This window comes from Dipodomys spectabilis, unplaced genomic scaffold (assembly GCF_019054845.1).
Source record: "Dipodomys spectabilis isolate Male_0828 unplaced genomic scaffold, ASM1905484v1 ptg000327l, whole genome shotgun sequence".
NCBI lineage: Eukaryota > Metazoa > Chordata > Mammalia > Rodentia > Heteromyidae > Dipodomys > Dipodomys spectabilis.
The window spans coordinates 1,173,043-1,195,249 of record NW_024871004.1 but is presented as its reverse complement, the minus strand read 5'-3'; positions in this window follow the sequence as shown (position 1 = coordinate 1,195,249).

Below are 22,207 nucleotides of genomic sequence, written 5' to 3'. Positions count from 1 at the left end.
TCTTATTTCCTTTTCAGAGAATTCTTTCTTTATGTCTGTAGCCCATTTGTTAATCAGGCAGTTGTTTCGTTGAGGATTTGTTGTTGGGGGATTTAGTTTTTTGAGTTATACGTATATTTTAGATATGAGACCCTTGTCTGCTGTATGGCTAGTGAAGATCTTCTCCCAGTCCGTGGGCTTTCTTTTGATCTTGTCAGCTGTGTCCTTTGCCTTGCAGAAGCTCTGCAGTTTCAAGCAATCCCATTTGTCCAATCTTTCTTTGATTTGGTTTGTTTCTGGTTATCTATTAAAAAATGTAAGCCTGTGCCAAGGAGCATTAGGGATTTTCCTATTCCTTGCTGTAATGTTTTCAGGAAGTCTGCCTTTATTTTGAGGTCTCTGATCCATTTGGAGTTGATTCTGATGCAGAGTGATATACATGGATCTAGTTTTAGTTTTCTACAAGTGTTTAACCAATTTTGCCAGCACTATTTACTGAAAAGGCTATCTTTCTTCAATTCTATTTCTTTTTTTTTTTTTTTCAATTCTATTTCTTTAGCTCCCTTGTCAAAGTTTAGGTGGCTATAGTCTGTGGGTTCATTTTTTCAGTCCTATTCCATTTGTCCTCAGGTCTGTTCTTGTGCCAGTACCTAGCTGTTTGGATTACTGTGGCATCATGGTAGAGTTTGAAATTTGGAATTGATATTCCTCCAGCACTGTTCTACTAAGGATTGTTTTTGCTATTTGGGGTCTTTTAGTATTCCATATAAATTTTTGGTTGCTTCTTGTATTTCATTGAAGATGTGGTTGTAATGTTGAAAGGTATTGCATTGAATTTGTAGATAGCCTTTGGCAGTATAGCCTTTTCACAATCTTCCTAATCCAAGAACATGGGAGGTTTTTCCAATTGCTTAGTTCTCCTTTAATTTCCTTTTTCAGTTTTTTAAAGTTTTCGTCATATAGGTCCTTTAACTCTTTTGTTAACTCCTAAGTATTTTATTTTTTGTGGGTCTATTACAAAAGGGGTTGCTTTCCTAATTTCAGCCACACTTTTCTCATTATTGGCATACAAGAATGGCATTGATTTCTGAGAGTTATTTATGTACCCTGCTACTTTGCCAAAGATTCCAATCACCTTAAGTAACTTGGGAGTAGATTCCATGGATTTTAGAAATACAATATCATGTCATCTGCCGAGAGAGAATTTTACTTTACCCTTCCCTATTTGGATCCCCTTTATGTCTGCATCTTTTCTTACTGCTGTAGCTAGGCATTCTAATACTAGGTTGAAGATGAGTGGGAGTGTGGACACCTTCTCTTATTCCTGAATTTAGAGGAAATGGCTTTAACTTTTTGCCATTAATTATAATTCTGGGTATAAGTTTGTTATATACAGCCTTTATTATATTGATGAATGTTCCATGGATTCCTAGTTTTTCCAGAGCCTTTATCATAAAGGAGTGTTGGATATTGTGAAATGCTTTTTCTGCATCTATTGAGATAATCATAAGGTTCTTATCCTTTTTCTTGATGTGATGAATTATATAAATCTTTTTGCATATATTGAACTAGCTTTGCATCCCTGAAATGAATCCTGTTTGATCATGGTGTATGATTTACTTAATGAGTTGTTGAAGTCTATTGGCCAAGAATTTGTGAAGAAGTTTTTCATCAATAATCATAGAAATGGTTCTATAGTTCTCCTTTGATGAGTCCCTGCCTGGTTTGGGGATGAGGGTTAGGCTGGCTTCATAAAAAGAGTGTGGTAATTAATTTTTTGCTTTCAATTTCATTGAAGAGATAGAGGAGTATTAGTGTGAGGTTTTCTTTGAAGGTCTTGTAGAATTCAGCTCTAAATCCATCAGGTCCTGGGCTTCTCGTGGGTGGGAGGTCTTTTATTGCTGCTTCTATTTCAATGCTTGATATGGGTCTGTTAAGTTGGTTTAAATCAGCTTGGTTTAGCTTGGGCATGTCAATATTTGCTAGAAATTTGTCCATATCTTTCACATTCTCAAACTTATTAACAGAAAGGTTTGAGACATATCCCCTTAATATATTCTGAATCTTGGCTGTATCTGTGGTGATGTTTCCATTCTCATCTCTGAGTTTGTCTGTTTGGGTGTGTTCTCTTTTTTCTCATAAGATTTGCTAAGGGTATGTCAATATTATTAATTTTTTTCAAGGACCCAATCTTTGTTTTGTTAATTTTTTAGTTTTCTCGGACTCATTCATTTAATTAACAAATAATGTTAATCATTTGTTTCCATCTACTGGATTGGGGGTAGTTTGTTGTTCTTTTTCAAAGAACTTTAGGTTCCTAATTGAATTGTTGGTTTCAGGTCTTTCCAATTTGTTAATATAGGAACTCAGAGCTATAAACTTGCCTCTGAGTACTGCCTTTGCTGTACCCCAGAGGAGCTAATAGTTTCTGTGTTCATTTTTGTTAAATATCATGAACATTTGAATTTCCTTTCTAATCTCTTCCATGAACTACTGGTGGTTCGACAAGGTGTTTTTCAGCCTCCATGTATTATAGAACTTTCTTTGGTGGCTTTTGGTATTGAGTTCTAATTTTCTTCGCTTGTGGTCTGAGAGATTGCAGGGCATAATTTCAATGTTTCTGAATTTGGACAGATTTGCTTTGTGGCCTAGAATATGGTGTATTTTGGAGAATGTTCCATGTGTTGCTGAGAAGAAGGTGTAATCTGCTGCTGCTGTGTGAAATATTCGGTAAATGTCTGTTAAGTCTAGTTGCTCTATACAGATTTTGAGATCTTATGTTTCTCTGTTGAGTTTTTGCTGGGTTGATCTATCTAGTGGGGATAGTGGTGTGTTAAAATCTCCAACAATTAATGTTTTGGGGTCTATGTGAGATTTGAGGAAAAGTAGTGTTTCTTGGATAAATTTGGGTGCTCTATTATTTAGTGAGTAGACATTAGAATCGTAATATCCTCCTGAAGGAGATATCCCTTAATTAGTATGTAGTGATCTTCTTTATCAGTTCTCATTGATTTGAAGTGCATTTTCTGTGATATTAGGATTATAACTCCTGCCTGTTTATGTGGTCCATTTGCCTGATATATTTTATTCCAGCCTTTCAATTTCAGAATAGGTTTATTTTTGTGGGCAAAGTGTTTTTCTTGAAGACAGCAGATAGATCTTGCTTTTTTTTTGATCCAACTGGACAATCTATGTCGCTTCATTGGAGAGTTAAGACCATTAATATTAAGGTTTAGGATTCAAAGGTGTTTGTTCTTACTTTTTATCCATAGTTAGGTGGAAAGCTGGGCCTTGGCTGTTCTTGTTGTGATTACATATTTCAGGCCATCCTTGCTTTTATGGTGTCGGCTGAGAAGTCTGAGGTGATTCTGATTGTGTTATCTTTATATGTGATGGTTCTCTTCTCCCTGACAGCTTTAAGTATTTTTCCTTTAGTGGCTATTGAGCCTGTACGGATTATAATGCGGTGGTGGGATGATCTGTTCTGGTGTGGTCTATTTGGGGGTCTAAAAGCTTCTTGTATTTTAATGGGTCTGTCATTTTGCATATTTGGGAAGTTCTCTGCTAGGATTTTGCTGAATATATTTCCTAATCCATTGTCTTCCCTCTCCAGGCCCTCTTTATACCTATTATTCTTAAATTAGGCTTTCTGAATGCATTCTGTATTTCCTGCAGTGATCTGTCATACTTCTTAGTTTTATTATGAATAATTGTGTGCTCTGTCTCTATGGATTCTAAACTGTCTTTAGCCTCCAATATTCTTTCTTCGGCCTCCTCCGTTCTTCTTTGAAGACATTTTACTTCACTTTCTATCACCCTTCTTATTGCTGTTCTTTCTTTTTTTTTCAAGCAGTTAAAAATTTATTTTTATTAAATAGTAAGAGTTACATATAAACACAAACATTGACACTATACAAAGAAAATACTGAACATATCTCTGTAAAATACTGAACATATCTCTGTTGTTTGGCACTTTATCTTTTTACATTCAAAAGTCAAATCTTGTCCTAAATGCCATTATAAGTGCCTATGTGTAGATGTATTTTCATTTAAGAAGGGCATTCTTCCTCTTGGATAGTATTTCTTCTCCTAAAAATTAAAATTTTATCTCTTTGTAATAGATTGTTTGCCTAGACATGCTAATCTTGACAGAAATGATTTATAATTTTGAAAATATAACTAAATTTCACAGAGCCCTTGAGGAAGCTTACAGGAGTTTGTATTAGAGAAATGGTGGTTGCATTTTAAAGGGGAAAAATGCTCAAGAGCAGACAATTCAGATATTAATTAACTGCATAATCTGAATTACAATATTAAGTCACAGATCAAGGAAATTTTTATAACTCGAATTATTGATTCTTCATAACAACCAAATAATTGGCATAATTCAAATTATTCCCTAATTATTTGTGCAACTGAGAAGAGAAAATAGATTTTGAACTTTGCCAAGTTCAACCAGGTATTATATACTATTGCTGGGAAACTCAGCCAAATTCCTGAGTGCTCACCACAAATTTCTGTTTTTTCCTTTCTGTAATAGTATAGTTTTTCAGCAACCTGAATAGATTTAGCAGGGTTTTTTTTTTTGGTTTACTTGTTTGTTTTTGTCAGGTGGGGCCCGAACTCTGGTCGAGGATGCTGTCCCTCAATCCTTCATCTCAAGGCTAGCGCTCTATCAGTTGAGCCACAGTGTCACTTCTGGCTTTTTCTGCTTATGTGGTGCTGAGGATTTGAACCCAGGGCCTCATGCATGCAAGGCAAGCACTCTACCACTGAGACATTTTTTTCAGCCCTGCAGGAAAATTATTTTGCAAATCATTGCACTTAAATTTATTTTCTGTGTCTGCTGTACTTAGAGGATAATTGTCATCAAGAGAGATACATAAAAATGTACAGTTTCTGGGCAGGGGTGGTTCATGACCAGTTCTAGATGTACTGGAGGTTGAGATCTGCAGATCCCAATTGGAAGCCAGCACAGAGAAGACAAATCCTAGAGACCCTTATTCCAATCAAACACCAAAGTAAAGTGCTCAAATGGCAGAGTTGTAAATTAAGGAAAAAAACTGGGAGAAAATGAGGAAAGAGGTGACACTGTTCAAAAAGAAATATACTCATTACTGACTTATGTGATTGTCATCCCTCTGTACAACAATAAAAATAACCACTCTAAATATAGCAGAAGGAAATGATGAGTAAGAATGTGAGGCTCTGATTTCAGCCCTTGGCACTGGCTCACAAACACGTGTACGCTTGCAAAAAGTTGCAGCTCCACAGTTCTTAGTATATTACCATAATTATGAACTCCTAGAGCAAGTAGCTCAGATGTTAGTCCTATCCTACACAAGTTCATGCCGTTTATATTCTGAATTTTCTTAATATTGCTTGTCTATCCATCCCTTCTGAGTATAACTGCTATCATGTAGAGAGGCAGAATATCTTCTTTTTGATTGTAATTTACTGAACATATAAACCTACAATTATCTGTTCTCAGTGATTTTAGATTTTTGTAGTTTATTTTTTACATTTAAATTCAATTTTGAATTAGCATGTATTAATTCTATGAGAGGTTCTATTGTTATAATTTTCTAAATGTGCAAACATGGTTTGAAATAACTTACCTTCTTTATTATATCCCTTGTCTTCCTTTTTTTAATGTTTACCTAATTGTCTTTTTTTAAAAATTTTTTTATTGTGAAAATACTGTACAGAGGGGTACAATTACATGGGCAAGATAGTGAGTACATTTCTTATCAAGAATTGTAGCCTCCTCCTTTGTTTACCCTTCCCATACCTTCCCATCCTTTCCCCCCACCACCAATCCTCCCCCCACCCAAGTTGTAAAGTTCATTTTTGACATGACAACTTATACTTCTCATTGTTGCAACAGGTCCACCTGTATCCTTATTTAAATGACTTATTTTTCCCCTTCTCCTCCACAAATTATAACGGCATCAAATACAGTGAAATCAGGGGTTATACTGTGGGGGAGGGACATACAAAGCAACAAAGAAGTAATCTTATAATTGCGTTAGAAAGAAATGCATGAAATAAAAAAAAACATTTAAATTACATACCTTAGGGTTCATTTTCCTAACATCACCTTATCTGACCTTTTCTGCTTGACTCATACATATACTAGATATTGCAAATAAGGGAAATCATGGGACCTATGTTTCTTTGGGCTTGGCTTACTTCACTTAATATAATTTTTTCCAAGCCTTTCCATTTCCTAACAAATGGGGCAATGTCATCCTTTCTGATGGAGGCATAGAATTCCATTGTGCATATATAACACATTTTCTTGATACATTCATCTACTGAGGGGCATCTGGGTTGGTTCCATATCTTAGCTATGGTAAATAATGCTGCAATAGACATAGTTGTGCTGGTAGCTTAAATGTGGTCTTGTTTGTAAACATTTGTGTAAATGCCCAAAAGTGGGACTGCTGGGTCATAGGGGAGCTCTATGTGGAGCCTTTTGAGGAACCTCCATACATCTTTCCAAAGTGGTTCAACAAGTTTACACTCCCACCAACAATGAAGTAAAGTACCCTTCTATCCACATCGCCTCCAGCATCTGTTGTTATTAGAGTTTTTGATTTTTTCCATTCTAACTGGGGTGAGGTGGTATCTCAATGTTGTTTTGATTTGCATTTCTTTTATGGCTAGGGAGGTTGAGCATTTCTTCATGTGTCTATTGGCCATCCTTCTTTCTTCTTCAGAGAAGTTTATCTTTAAGTCATTAGCCCACTTATATATTGGGCAGTTTTTTCTTTGCAGACTTGTTGTTGGGGGATTTAATTTTTTGAGTTCCAAGTATATTTTAGATATGAGACCCTTGTTGGTTTTATGGCTAGTGAAGATCTTCTCCCAATCCGTGGACTTTCTATTGATCTTGCTAGCTATGTCCTTTGCCTTGCAGAAGCTCTGCAACTTCATGCAATCCCATTTGTCCAACCTTTCTTTGATTTGTTGTGTTTCCTGGTCTCTGTTCAGAAAATTTCGGCCTGCACCAAGGAGATCTAGGTTTTCTCCTATTCCATCCTGTAATGTTTTCAGAATGTCTGCTTTGATTCCGAGGTCTTTGATCCATTTGGAGTTGATTCTGGTGCAGGGTGATATATAAGGATCTAGCTTTAGTTTTCTACAAGTAGTTAACCAATTTTGCCAGCACCATGTACTGAAGAGGCTGTCTTTCTTCCATTCTATTTTTTTTTAACTCTCTTATCGAAGATTAGATGACTATAGGTCTGCAAGTTCATTTCTGGGTTTTCAATTCTATTCCATTGGTCCTGTGGTCTGTTCTTGTGCCAGTACCAAGCTCTTTTGATTACTATGGCTTTATATTAGAGTTTGAAATTTGGTATTGATATTCCTCCAGCAGTGTTCTTTCCATTGAGGAGCGTTTTTGCTATTCCGGGTCTTTTATTGTTCCATATGAATTTTTGATTGCCTCTTCTATTTCCTTGAAGAATGAGGTTGGAATTTTGATAGGTATCGCATTGAATTTGTAGATAGCCTTGGGAAGTATTGCCATTTTCACGATGTTAATCTTTCCAATCCAGGAGAATGGGATGTTTTGCCATTTTCTAAGTTGTGTTTTGATTTCCTTTTTCAAGATTTTAAAGTTTTCATCATAGAGGTCCTTCACTTCTTGGTTAAGTTAATTTCTAGGTATTTTATTTTTTGTGGAGCTATTACAAATGGAGTTGCTTTCCTAATTTCAGCCACACTTTTCTCATTGTTGGCATACAGAAAAGCCATTGATTTGGGAGGGGGGGTTAATTTTCTACCCTGCTACTTTGCCAAAGTTTTAAATCAGCTTGAGTAATTTGGGAGTGGAGTCTATGGGATTCTTTAAATACAAGATCATGTCATCTGCAAAGAGGGAGAGTTTTATTTCTTCTTTCACTATTTGGATTCCCTTTATGTTTGCATCTTGTCTTATTGCTGTAGCTAGGCATTCTAATACTAGATTGAAGAGAAGTGGAGAGAGTGGACATCCTTTTCTTGTTCCTGAGTTAAGAGGGAATGGCTTTAGTTTTTCGCCATTAAATACAATTTTTTCCCTTCTCCTTCACAAATTATACCATCAAATACAGTGAAAGCAGGGGTTATACCTTGGGCGAGGGACATACAAAGCAACAAAGAAATCATCTTATAAATATGTTAGAAACAATTGCATGAAAGCAAAAACATTTGAATCCTTATCTTGGGGTTCATTTCACCTAACATTAATTTATCTGACCTTTACTGCTTGTATCAGACATATACTAGTTATTGCAAATAAGGGAACTCATGGGACCTATGTTTTTTGGGGCCTGGCTTTCTTCACTTAATATAATTTTTTTCCAAGTCTTTCCTGCCACAGCACAACACCAGCTACAGACCTCTTGAGTAACCCAATTGTGTCCAATCTCTGGGGGTGGCAATTCCATGTGGGACCCAAAGCCCTCTTACCCAAATCCACTTCCAAAAAGAAGGGATCATACCAGAACAGAACACAGACATAAGCTTTGTTCCTAAGGCTGGTCTGGCTACCTGGAAAAGTCTGGGACACTGTTGCAGGCCTATGATAGCAGTCTACAAACCTGAAACCCCCAAAACTCCCTGCCACCAAGCCTGAGAGTGGAACTCTAGATAGCAGGCACCTTCTCCCATCAAAAGGCCATCTACTTCCAAACAAGCCACAAGGAAAGTTGACTACAGCAAGACATCCAAGGTTCTATCAAGAATCTGCTCTGAGGACTATGGGGAGACTAAAGCTCCCCTAAAGAACTCTCCAAAAAACAATTCTTTAGTTTTTATTCTTGTTTTTGTTGATTTGTTAGTTTTTATGTCTGATCATTTGTTGTTTGTTTTTATTTCTACGTGCTATTTAAGTGTGTTATTTAAGTGTATTGTGATTTAGGATTTGCTATTCCACTTAAAGCTTCTATTTTTCATTATTATTTGGTTTCTTCTTCCACTTTCTGATCTGCTAATTTGTCAGATTTTCTTCTTTATTTTCCTCTAATTCTCCCTTTCTCCTCTCTCTCCACATTATACTACTACTCCATCAGAGCTACCCTGCCTAGTTCTATACACAAAGGCCTCCTTCTTCATGTGTAAACAATAATTACAGGAGTTAACTTAGATTAAGCGACTCTCTAATAATATTTGAAAAATCTTTCTCTAATCTCAGCAAGTTTCCAAATACACTTCTTTTTCTCACCTTCATCTCAATCTGTAAGCTTCTCCCTACGTAACCTTTCTTCAAATCCTTTTCCACATCTTACACTTGGTAACAAGGTCTTTATTCTCATCTTACTACATATACTCCTCCCTCAAGCTGTTCTTTTCCCTCTACTATCATTTTACCCAAGTTCTCTTCGGGACTGGGAAGGGATGGGAAGGGGAAACAAAGGAGGAGGCTACAATGCTTGATTAGAAATATACTCATTATCTTGACCATCTAATTGTAATCCCTCTGTACAGTATTTTCACAATAAAAATAAGTTTAAAATAAAAAAAAACAAATCGTTTAAATAAGGATACATCTAGACCCAATGCAACAATGAGATGTACAAATCTTTATGTCGAAAAATGAACTTTACAACTGTGATGAGGTGGAGGGGGGTGAGTAGGTAAGGGGGCAGAGTAAGGGGGAGATGTGAAGCGATGGGAAGGGGAAACAAAAGAGGAGACAACAATGCTTGGTAAGAAATGTTTTCATTATCTTGCCCATGTAATTGTAACATCCTGTATGGTATTTTCACAATTAAAAAAAGAGAGTACTAAAAAAGAAAAATAGATGGAGTTGGCAGGTTCTCAGTCAGAAGGTCTGGGTGTTGGCAGGTCCAGGTGGCAATTGTAATGGCAATATTGCTGAGTTCGCTCCTTCCTTGTACTCACCCTGGGTGTAGGGGTTCCAGTTTGGGGGGGGGGGTTTGCTGACTTGGAGATCTTCATCAGATTCCCTCCTAACTTTCTGTGGGTCTCTCTATTTTTTTCTGTGAAAATACCTTACAGAGCGGTTACAATTATGGGTATTGCTGCCTCCTCCTTTGTTTCCCCTTCCTATCTTTTCCTATCTCCCCCCCATACCACTCCCCACCTCACCACAACCACACAATGTCAAAGACAAGCAGAAATTGTCAGAAAAACTGATGTAAGCAAAATGAACCCCAAGTTAAGGACTCAAATGTTTTTTTCTTTCTTGAAAGAAAGTGTGTCTGTGGGTCTCTTGTTAAACATTTTCTTCAGTTTTGGGAGGCTCCTCTGCTTAAAGTTTGCAGAAAGTCCTGGCATGGCAGGGTGCAGAACTGCATGGTAGAGCAGTTTGCAGGGGTCACATTCACTCTTTGTCTATCCCCTTCCCTTATTTGCCTGCTAGGATAGTCCTCTTTAATTAAAAGTCTTTAGATATTTAGGGTTTGGTTGGATTTATCTCTTGTAGTAAAGTACGGTTGTGCCCCTAGATCTTCTTTTGGTCAGAGGCACGTAGTGGGGCTACCTGTGAGAGTGCCGCCATCTTCTTGCAACATGTTCTTTTATTTGCCTATCCTTTGGTAGCCAAGGCCCACTGGCCTCCTGAGGAAAAATTCACCTACTCTTTCTTGCCTGGACAGCTGGTGTGGCTAAAAAGACATCAAGTTCCTGAACTGGAACCCAAGTGACAAGGATCTTACTCGGTGGCACTAACTACATGGTCGACTATTAATATTTCTGTATCAATTAATAGTTCTGATTTCCTGTATTATCTGAGACCAATCCTGTAGGGCACATGGGCATCAAACATGGCGCTGAGAGGGAGTTGAGTGGGCAGAGCCCAACTGGCTTTAAATTCAGTGTGTAACCAGCCTGTGGAAGCTTAGGTGCATGATAGAGTGTGACCTTGACAGTGATTGGTTCCTCTTCCTCCCCTGCCATTCCATCCACTCTTTTTTGCTTTAAAAAGGGCTGCTCTGTGCTAATAAATGAGTTTCTTCCTGCTTGACTTACCTCCCCGCTGCATCTGATTGTCTCCTGGGCTGAGGGAGGCTGGGGAACTGGCAGTCAGCACACTAACCTTTCCTTGGACCCCATCCTTCTCTTGTGGGACTAACAAAGACCCAACAAATCCAACATCAGTTCTGTCCAGAGAAGCTATGGTCTCAGTAAGGAGAAGCCTTATAATTTATCTTGTTTTCCCTATATAATATCACATATTAGTGTACATGGTGAAGTACAAGAAAGGGAAGGATGGGTTGAAGATTCCTTTTACTCTTGTGTCCTCTTGTTCAATCTAGGTCAAGCTTTCTTTACAAATGTTTTTTATTGATATTATAAAGGTGATGCACACAGGTGTTACAGGTGTGTAAGTTAGGACAAATTCTGAAAGATTAAACGTTAAAGTATAGACATGATACCTTTTTGGCTCCCAGTATCTGTCAACAGTCAAGCACTGGGATAGAGCTGCAGCCAGGCAACCACTCACGCTCATCTGCTGGGGGATATTTCAACCCTCAATACCGATTATGTTCCTGATATGTAGTGGAGCCCAGGGCACACACAAGACTATCTGCTAGTAGCACTTGGTGTGTATCCAGTCCCAGAGATAGACAAGTGCTTGAGGGGCAATGGCAGAAGTTCCTTCCATGGCCTAGAGTCACATCACCTTCCTGTGTTAGGATCAAGATTAAGGAATGAATATTTTGTTGTTCCTTTCCTATTTACATTTCCTTCTGGGCTACTCTGGTGCTGGTTGCACTCTGTAATGGAAATAGTTTTGACCATGGAGGCACGGTCAGAGGTGACAAAAGAGTTTTTATTAGAATGCTAGTGTTGTGCAGGTGGCTAATTTCAAAGACCTGCAGCCAGCAAATACACAACACAGGAAACAGACCAGAGAGGAAATAAAGGACAAAAACAATATGGCAAACCAATTCAGCTCCAATGGATTGCTGAATGAATTCGGCTGCCATGTTGACCAGAGAACAGCCAGGAGACAGGAGACAGGACATGAACATGGAGACATGTGACATGGTGTAATGGCACCTGAGCGGGTCCACACATGAATCAGGTCAGTACATGGGGAGAGTCAAGGAAGCTCCCAGGCCTAGGCACTGAAATAACAGGCTTAAAAACCTACTAGCCAGATGTCCACCCAGAATTTAAAATTCTGCCATTACCAGTTGACTGTCTTACTAGAAACGTTTATACATTCTATGTATTTTTCTTGTTCATTAAAGGTTGTATCTTTTGGACTAAAAGACTTTAGTAGTTTTGTAGGATATGTATGGTGGAGGTATATTCTCTTAATTGCACCACTTTGGAAATATTTTTGTGCATTTGTCATTTATCATTCACTTGTGAAAAATATCTTTGCAAGGTACAGTAATCTTGGTGGATAAAATGCATTTTTTCAGTACTGTAAGGATTTCTTAAGGACTTCTACCATGCCCTGCTGGTATTGTATGTATTATACTTATGAGTCAATTGTTAGAGGAACAGGGGCACACCTAAGTGTTATGGGTTCCATTTCTCTCCTAATCTAGAGAATCTTCAGTGCAAAATTCACTTTTGACAGCTTGATCATACAATAGCTTGCTGTAGATGTGTAGATGCCATTGGCAAAAATTTGATTAACATTTTATGTTTTTGTATCTTGGTATATATTTTTATCCTTGTGTATGTAGAATTTTAAATACTGTCATTACTTATTAGAACAAGCATTTTAACTTGTTGGCATCCTCAACCATTTACTGAATCCACAAAACACTAATATTGACTATTATATATACTGTTGTCAACTTTTGACAAAACTTTTTTCACATGTCCTTATCCTTGCTTTCAGTTTAGTAATCCATATTTACATGTTTGATTAGACTTCCTTCAAGGTAACTATTTTCTTCTGTTTAAAAGATATCACTAACCTAACTGTCATAAGTTGAGAAATTTTAAATGTACATACATATATATATATATATATACACACTATATGTTGAAAAAGTTCATATTCTCATTTGAATTTTGATGTTCCCACTATTGTTTCTTTCTTTGAACAATTCATCTTTACTTCCTTATATTAATTTCCTTAAAATGTGCACACATACATACATAGGAATGAGTGCACAAGCATGACAGAATAGAAACAAATGTACTTTAATTCTGTTTAGTCCTCTGTTTTCTTTTCTAACCACTATCTCAATCTAAAAGTATTGTGAAGATAATAGTTATTACTGCCTTTTATCATAGTGGCCTTGGAACTGGAATTTAATGTAGAGTTTGCTCACAATTCTTTCCTCATCTCCCAGGTTGGATGTTCCTCTGTTAAGAATGAATTCCTTAGAGTTGAATGTATCCTTTTGTTTGTGTTACATGAATGAAAATACGGTTCCCTCACCTAATATTTGAACTCTTGTTCTGGTTGATATTTCAGGAAGTGTTGTTCACTATTTTAGGTGTGTGAGCAGAGCTTGCTATAGAATCATATCTAAATGACAATTTGCTCCTGAAAGTTGTTCTTAAATTAAAAATTTGTTAGCCTGACCTCCCATACAACCACATAACCTAAACTGATTGACTCAAACCCAAGTTATAATTTTATTTCTTTTAATTCCCTGGCTTGAACACAGGACTTGGGTGTTGTCCTTGAGCCTCTTTGTACTCAAAGCTAGCATTCTACTACTTGAAACAAGGCATCTCTTCTGGCTTTGAGTGGTTAATTGGAGGTTAATATTCCACGGGGACTTTCCTACTTGTGCTGGTTTGAACCATGATAGTTAGATCTCAGACTTCTGAGTAGCTAGGATTACAAGTGTGAGACACTGGTGCCCAGCGAAACAAAAGTTTTTTCACACACATGGAAATTGTTACTCTGAGATAAAGACAACTGAATACTTGATGTCTCATGAAAGTCTATTCCATATTTAAGGGACAGGTTTGTGCTGTGGTGCATGTGGAAGTGGGGATAAAGCAAGCTCTCTCATGGCTTAAGTAAGTTTCTGAATCTCATTCATAACAAATTCCCTTCATGTCCTTACCTATTCCTATTTACAAACATAAGTACAATATTTGCATTCCATCCTGATTAGGGGTAATGTTTTAGCATATTCATTGGCAGAGAAGTAAGCATTCAGTCCATCAAAACCGTAAGTTTTTAAAAACTCCTCTTAAATTTCTATGCTTATTATGCATGTTTATTTTCAAGAACTACAATTTGTTTTGGGCTTGGCTTTTACTATTGAGATTTTTTATTTTATTTTATTTGTGAACATACTGTACAGAGGGGTTACAATTACATAGGCAGGATAATGCATACATTTCTTACCAAGCATTGCAGCCTCCTCCTTTATTTACCCTTCACCTCACTTCCCAGCCTCCCTCCTCCCGCCCCACCCAATCTTTCCCCCCTCCCCCCTTACCGACATTGTAAAGCTCGTTTTTGACATGACAATTTGTACTTCTCATTGTTGCATATGAGTCAAGCGGAAAAGGTCAGATAATGTCATGAACCCTTAGATATGTATTTTAATGTTTTTTTCTTTCATGCATGTGTTTCTAACGCATTTATAAGATTATTTCTTTGTTGCTTGGTATGTCCCTCCCCCACAGTATTGAGATTTTTTTTTAAGCATGATCTTTTACATAACTTGACTCTGGGATTTGATATATATGAGGTTCAATATGGAAGTTGGACCGCATTTAAAGATCCCTTCATTTGCCTCTTTAGGAAGTACGAGATCCCAAACTACTATTGTATGAAAGACTAAGTCTATAGCATTTACAGATTCATCAGGATTAAAATCTTCCCAGACTGGTACGCTACTGGACTTCTACAAGATTCCATAGGTGAAAGTAGGACAAGTGAGGAGATACTTTAAAATGTCTAACTTGGTGCCCTTTCAGGTATTAGAAAAGAATGAAAGGATGCTGAGAAAACGCCATCACCACTGAGATGCAGCCTGCACCAGCAGCAGTTAAGCTGCAAAAGTTTGGCTTAGAACAATTTATCAGACCTGAGCCTTGGCTCCTGTCCCCCAGTTTGCCTGACAGCTAACCATACATGGGTGCACGATGCCTCAGCTTGACCACCTCCACAGCCCTTGCAGGCTGGACGCTGGCCTACAGCCAGGATTACAAGGAAAGCTAGCTGAACAGACGTTTCAAGGACTTATTCTTTTTTCTACAATAGTTGGATTTATCTATGTGTACATGGCTGAACAGTTTAGGTGGACTATATAACTATAAACTATATAGTTATGGCCAGATTTGCTTTTCTGTGTTTGCTGACACTTCCTCCATGGCTCATCTATCGATGACATCCCCTCAAGACTCAGGAACAGAAGACAAGAAAACTGGGATAGAAAAATTAAGAAGCATGCTATAATAATTGATTGGGGTTTTCATGAGAACACATACTTTTGTTTTCTCTGAAGTGATCTAAATTGATATCATAACCAAATTATGAGCTTAAAACTTCCTATGCTCATAAACACAGTTGCATGTAGATATACTTTTCTTTATATTTCAAAGGCAGTTAGAAATAACTCAGTTGTGTTTGACTAATACATATTTTAAACCAACTCTTCATTATCTTGTTATGAAATGGAATACGAAAACACAAGTATACAATGTTTCTTCCAGGTATAAATAATAAATGCCTCATAAATGACAGCAAAAGAAAAAGAAAAAAGATGAAAGGGAAAGGTTGTATTTAGGAACATATCAAATTTTATGATCTCAAAGAGTGCATTCACCAAGATCTGGTGGCTCACTCCTGTAATCCTAGCTACTCAGGAGGCTGAGACCTGAGGATCACAGTTAAATGCCAGCCCGGGGAAGACAGACCATGAGACCCTTAGCTCCAATAAATCACAAGAAAAACAAAAGTGGCACTGTGGCGCAAGCAGTAGAGTGCTAGCCTGGAGCTAAAAAGCACAGGGACAGCCCAGTGTTCAAGCCCCACAACTGACAAAAAAAAGTATGCATTCAAAGATAATGGGATATCTATAATCTAATTAGCTTGCAAAAGGGAAAGGAAAAGTTACTGTAGATTTCAGGTTTATTTGGAGTTTTAAGCCTTATCAATAATTTCCTTTAAGAACTGGAAGTTGTAAATGACTTTAGAATATGAAAATATGTTAAGATGGGTGGTTCACATGTGTTAATCCTAGCTACTCATCAAAATTATCTATAATTAATAATGAAAATGCAGGAAATAATTTGTATTTCAAGTAGTAAATGCTAGCCTCCAATACAAAGTTAGTTTCTGAATGTTTGTTTAGAATGTTATCATAAAATATAAACTGCATTTTCCCTAGCAGGTTTCTATGCTGTAACAAAGCATCAGAGGATCACTTTATGTGTATTAAATATTTATTTTGCTGGCTTCTGTATAAGTTCCATTCACTGATCTTTAGGCATATTTGGTGAGAAGAATCAGTGAAGAACACTGTATGAGAATATTCTCACAGCATGGACACTGCATAAATATGAAGAAAATTAGATTGGAATGAGGCTTCATATAATTGTCTAAAAACAGAGACATGTGATATACCCTACACTCTACTTTTAAAGCTTCAAATAGAATTCTTCCTTGGTCCTCATCATGTCTCTGATGAGTAGGATACTGTGAATAATGACATGAATTTAGGGAAACTGCATAGGGCTGGCGATTAGGATTTGTTTTCTCAGCATTAATCTCTACCATTTAAAAGTCTCTCACTTGTCAATAGTTCATGGGTCTGGTTAGAGATCAAGGTTGTTATATGATGTGGAATCTATAACAGCATTGATTTAACTGTCTAGATTTATGCTTATAGAAATACTATGCTTATGGGAATGTGACTCCGTGGTAGAGTGCTTGCCTGGCATGCATGAGGCCCTGGGTTCACTCCTCAGTACCACATAAACAAAAAAAAATTAAAAACATTTTTAAAAAGAAATACTATTCTTAATAATGCTATTCTTTGAAACATTGGAATTTTTAGGTAAAACCCTGAATATTAACTGGCACATTCCAGATTTTTCTAAGCTTCCTTATTCTGTCTGCAGTGCAAGTTTTGATCCTGTATTTGGGAAATGTCATCAGGAGGGAAAGGCTGCCTGTTGATTTGATTGTACCCCTTGCTGAGAGAATAGGATGGCTAATCTGACAGGTAATTCCATGATTTAGGTAGAAATACATTCTCTGTCCCCTAAGATCCCTGCTCCTTTCAATGCAAAAGATATGTATTAGAATTGTAGCATCAGTATTTCTTCCCTCACTTATTAATTTAATTGTAACTATAGATGATACTGCTCCATGAAAAAAAATCAGAGTTTGAATTACTTGTAGGGTTATTTTTTCTACTCTGTTTTCTGTATGTTTATTCAACTACTCAGTAATGTAAATACCTTCGATTGTATTAAATTCAAGTCCTTTTTATGGACAAGGTCTCCATCTTCTTCAAAATTACCATTAGACTATAAAGAAAACAGACATCTTTCACATATCAATTTCCTAGTGTTTAGAAATGTTCTTGAACAGAGCAAGTGCTTTGTGTTGGTTTTAGCATAAGGAGCAGTCAAAAGTGTTGTGCATAGCATGACTTTAGAGCCTCAGAGCGTGATTTAATTCTCTGTCCCAATGCATTACAGGTGAGTAGGAGTGACAAATTCAACAACTGAAAGCATGGGCTACATAACTAATTAATATTGAACAGAAGCATACCGGAATTTCAAATTTTAGCTGCATAATTTTGGATGAATGGTTTGAATAATACACACAACGCTGAGAATTATTATGGCAGTGCTCTGCATTCAGAAAAATTTTGTCAGGATACTACAAATGCATAGACTTATGTGTGATAATCACTGCAATTAAAAATGTTACAATCCAGCCGGGCGCTGGTGGCTCACGCCTGTAATCCTAGCTACTCAGGAGGCTGAGATCTGAGGATCGCGGTTCAAAGCCAGCCCGGGCAGGAGAGACCGTGAGACTCCTATCTCCAATAAACCACCAGAAAACCGGAAGTGGCACTGTAGCTCAAGTGGTAAAGTGCTCGCCTTGAGCTGAAGAGCTGAGGAACAGCGCCCAGGCCCAGAGTTCAAGCCCCACGACCGACCAAAAAAAAAAAATGTTACAATCCAACTGACAAAAGGAAAATGTAGGAATGAGTGTGGGAACAAGATGAAGACATAGAAATAATACTGAGCATGTCAAGTAATACTTAGTATTATATGCTTTTATGCAAGTAAGCATTGACATGTTAGAATTATCTTTATTAAGGGATTTTGTAATATCATTTTAAGTACTGAAATGGGAATAATGGTTCTGGCTTCCTAATCAGATATAGAATAGTGTGTGAAGTACCCAGATGACCAATATGCCAACATAGTGAGAAATCAGTACCTTCTAAGAGCTACAAGTTTCCTGGTTTATGGAGAGCCCTTCAGGATGGGCTTGGCCTGCACGGCTCTTTGTTTACATAAACTCACAGCAGTTGTTCTTGGAGTCTTTGTGAAACATCAGAACAACCTCTCTCTGCTACATCCGGCTCATCTCCCTCCTCTTCTTTTTTCTCTGTCCCTTGATCTTTATTGGTCATTGCAACACAATCACCTACATTCTATCACAAACCATATTTGGAGTTGCATTCACAGTAGTTGTTTCTGTTGTCTTAGAGAAAACTGTAACTGGGGTTCTGGCCTTCAAGATCAGTTACCTAATGAGAAGGATGAGATGGCTGCTGGTATCAGGGGCTCCTGATGGCATCATTCACATCTGCATTCTGATCCAGGTGATGACTTTCTGTGTACTCTAACTAGGAAATTCTCCCTTCATTGGCACAGACACACATTCAGCACAGGGCCACCTCATGCTCTTGTGTAACAAGGGCTCCCTTATTCCTTTCTATTCTGTCTTGGGATACCTGGTTTTCCTGGCCTTGGCCAGCTTCACTGTGGCTTTCCAGGGCAGGAACCTTCCTGACACATTCAGTGAAGCCAAGTCCCTGACCATCAGCATTCTTGTCGTCTGCAGTATCTGGATCACTTTCCTGCCTGTCTACCAAAGTGCCACGGAGAAAGTTATGGTGGCTACAGAGGTCTTCTCCATTTTGGTTTCCAGTGCAGGACTCTTAGGCTACATCTTTGCCCTCAAGTGCTACATCATCTTTTTAAGTCCAGATAGAAATTTTCTGGCTGGCTTCTGGGGCAAAGTACAAACAGGGTGGAATAGTTCCTCCATAATTAATAATTAATTTACCCTAGAAGGTCTAGGATAAATCTACATTCCTTTTTTCATTTGATATTAGTTTATATATTTGGAATCACCTCAATGTGTGACTCTTCGTCCTTTCTCTAGTGATGGTCAATTACAAGTTTTAGCCATAGCCATCTAAATTTGAAATTTATTCCATATAAATTTTAGTTCTTTCTAGTTACTCTGCAATTATTCCAGCTTACCCACTAGTGTATTTTATATGTTGACTTGTGTTCTAATTTTGCTTTCTTAATTATTTGCCTAAAATTTCCTTTTGTGCCAGTCTTTAGGGCTTTAACTTTAATCCTGTTATTATCCCTGAATCTTTTATGCTAAATTTGACACTTTATCTCTTGATCCACAGCTTGACTTTTGGCTATGTGGTGGTCAGCTGCAGGTAAGATTCTCATGGATTTTTGTGCTCATATTGGCCTCAAAATCTGACCCACAGATCACACCTTCCTGTATAGCTAGGATTATGGATACTTTTGTATATTCATTTATTTAGTCATGCTTGTACATCACTATGCTTCTTAATCCTCAAATATATTTCATTAATATTCTCTACTTAACAACGTTCCATATTTTCATAGACTTACTAGTGTGTTTTCTATAATAGTTGTGGAGTTCTATTCATATATCTGCTTTTTGCCACATCCGTAAGTTTGTTTTGTTGGATCAGTCTCTCCCCATCCTCTCTGTTTCCTTTCCTCTCTCTTTTCATTCTCTTTTTTTAATTAATAAGCTTTTTCTAAATTTTGAAAATGCCATACAGAGGGGTTACAATTACATGAGCAAGGTAATGAGTACATTTCTTATCAAGCATTGTTGCCTCCTCCTTAGTTTCCCCTTACCATCCCTGCCCTCCCAGCTCCTCCCCAACCCTCACTCCCGCCAAAGTTGTAAAGTTCATTTTTTGACATAATGTCTTGTACATCTCATTGTTGCATTGGGTCCACCTGTATCCCTATTTAAACAATTTGTTTTTTCCCTTTCCCTCCCCAATTTATACCAACATCAAATACAGTGAAAACAGTGGTTATACCATGGGGGAGGGAAATGCAAAGCAACAAAAAGGGGAGGGACATGCAAAGCAACAAAAAAATCATCTTATAAATATGTTAGAAACCATAGCAAGAAAGAAAAACAATTTGAGTCCTTAGCTTGGGTTCATTTTGCCTAACATCAACTCTTTTTCCTCTACTTTCTCTAAATTGCTTTAGAATTTCAAGAATGGATTTATATCATAAAAATACACTTTAAATGTGTATCATGATGCATTGGATGTGTGGAGTTCTATTTCAGGAAAATAAAGATTTACAATTGTTTGCTTATCCATGGCTGTATATATTGTAAACATATTCTTGTTTAATACCTTTAAAATATTATACATTAAAAATTATATATGTATACTTTGTATGATACCAATAGATTCTACATCTCTTGATATTAAGTAATTATTTAATGTCCAATATTTTAATTGTATAAGAAATGCATTATTCAATATTAAATGGACTGAATTATCGGATTCTGTTCCAGACTTGACTATTTAAAACACATGGGCACCTAATGGCAGGTCTTCCTTCCATCTTCTATTGCTCATTGTGCATTTCCTGTGACAGTTTCATTTCTAATATGCTTGTGATTGTGGACTAACAATGGACTTCTATTGCTTTACATTTTTTGTCGTTTGTGGGGCTTGAACTCTGGTCCTGGGTACTCTCCATGAGCTTTTCAGATCATGGCTAGCATTCTACTACTTGAGCTACAGTGCCACTTTGGTTTTCTGGTGGTTTATTGGAAATTAGATTTTCAGGAACTTTCCTTTGTGTGCTGGCGTTGAACCGCAATCCTCGGATCTTAGGCTCCTGAGGAGCCAGTGTTGCCAGCAGCACCTGGCTGTTTTGAATTGGAATTGGCAATTGAATTGAAAATATAACTATGTATTGAATTGGAAATATAACTATGTATTGGCAAAAATCTTTGTATTACTTCTGCTTTTAAATGGAATACTACTTAGCAAATATTTCTATATCATTAGTAATTGTATAAAAAGATGGTAAAAATACTTCAGTTTCTATTGAAGTTCATGTTTGTCTTCTCTGGATTTTAATAATTGCATCAATAGATTGGATTACTGTTGCTATGTAAAACACTGATTACTCATTCAGTAACAAGCAATTAACTCTCATCAAAAAATGAGTTCCCCACATGAGTTCCACTATGCAAAATTCAGAGTACATTTTGTCCATCAAGAAAAAGAGCAGGTTATCAAATATGAGTTAGAAAAAAGAGACTAGAGATGATGATTAAGACATCCTGTCAATATTGTGCAAATATTATAGTCAATTGTACAGAAGACATTGGTGTTGACATTGGTGATAGCAAGGCAATGAATATAGATATTCACATGCTTACTACCCACTTAAATGAGGGGTAATGAGAAGAATAGGGCATTCAAATTGGTAGCAATATCCCAGGGAAGTACATTTTAAATATACACATAATATTTTATGTATGTATAGTGAGTATTCACTAATGAGGCAGAGGTTTGTGTGGTATGAGAGTTCCTGATAGCTCCACAGAATGATGTCTTCAGGCATTAGATCTATTTAACTTTAGGTTAGGCAGAAAAAGAGTGTATGCTGTTACTATCATAGTAAAATGGTGTCACCTAGTTTGACTATTCAGTTCCTTCAGGAAAGATACAGAAATCCATCCTCTCATGCACACACACACACACACACTCACACACACACACACACACACACACGAATAGGAACACACATGTGTGCACATTCACATACACACAAATGTAAAGAAACTAATCAAATGTAAAATGTAAAAACTAATAATTTTTAGAGGCAGAGAATTAAGATCAAATGCTATATATATATACAATTCATGCTGATAATAGAACTAGAATTTTTCATGTGCACTAGTGGCTCACATGTAATCCTAGCTGTTCAGGAAGCTGAGATCTAAGGATCTGGCAGGATATCCATGAGACACTTACCT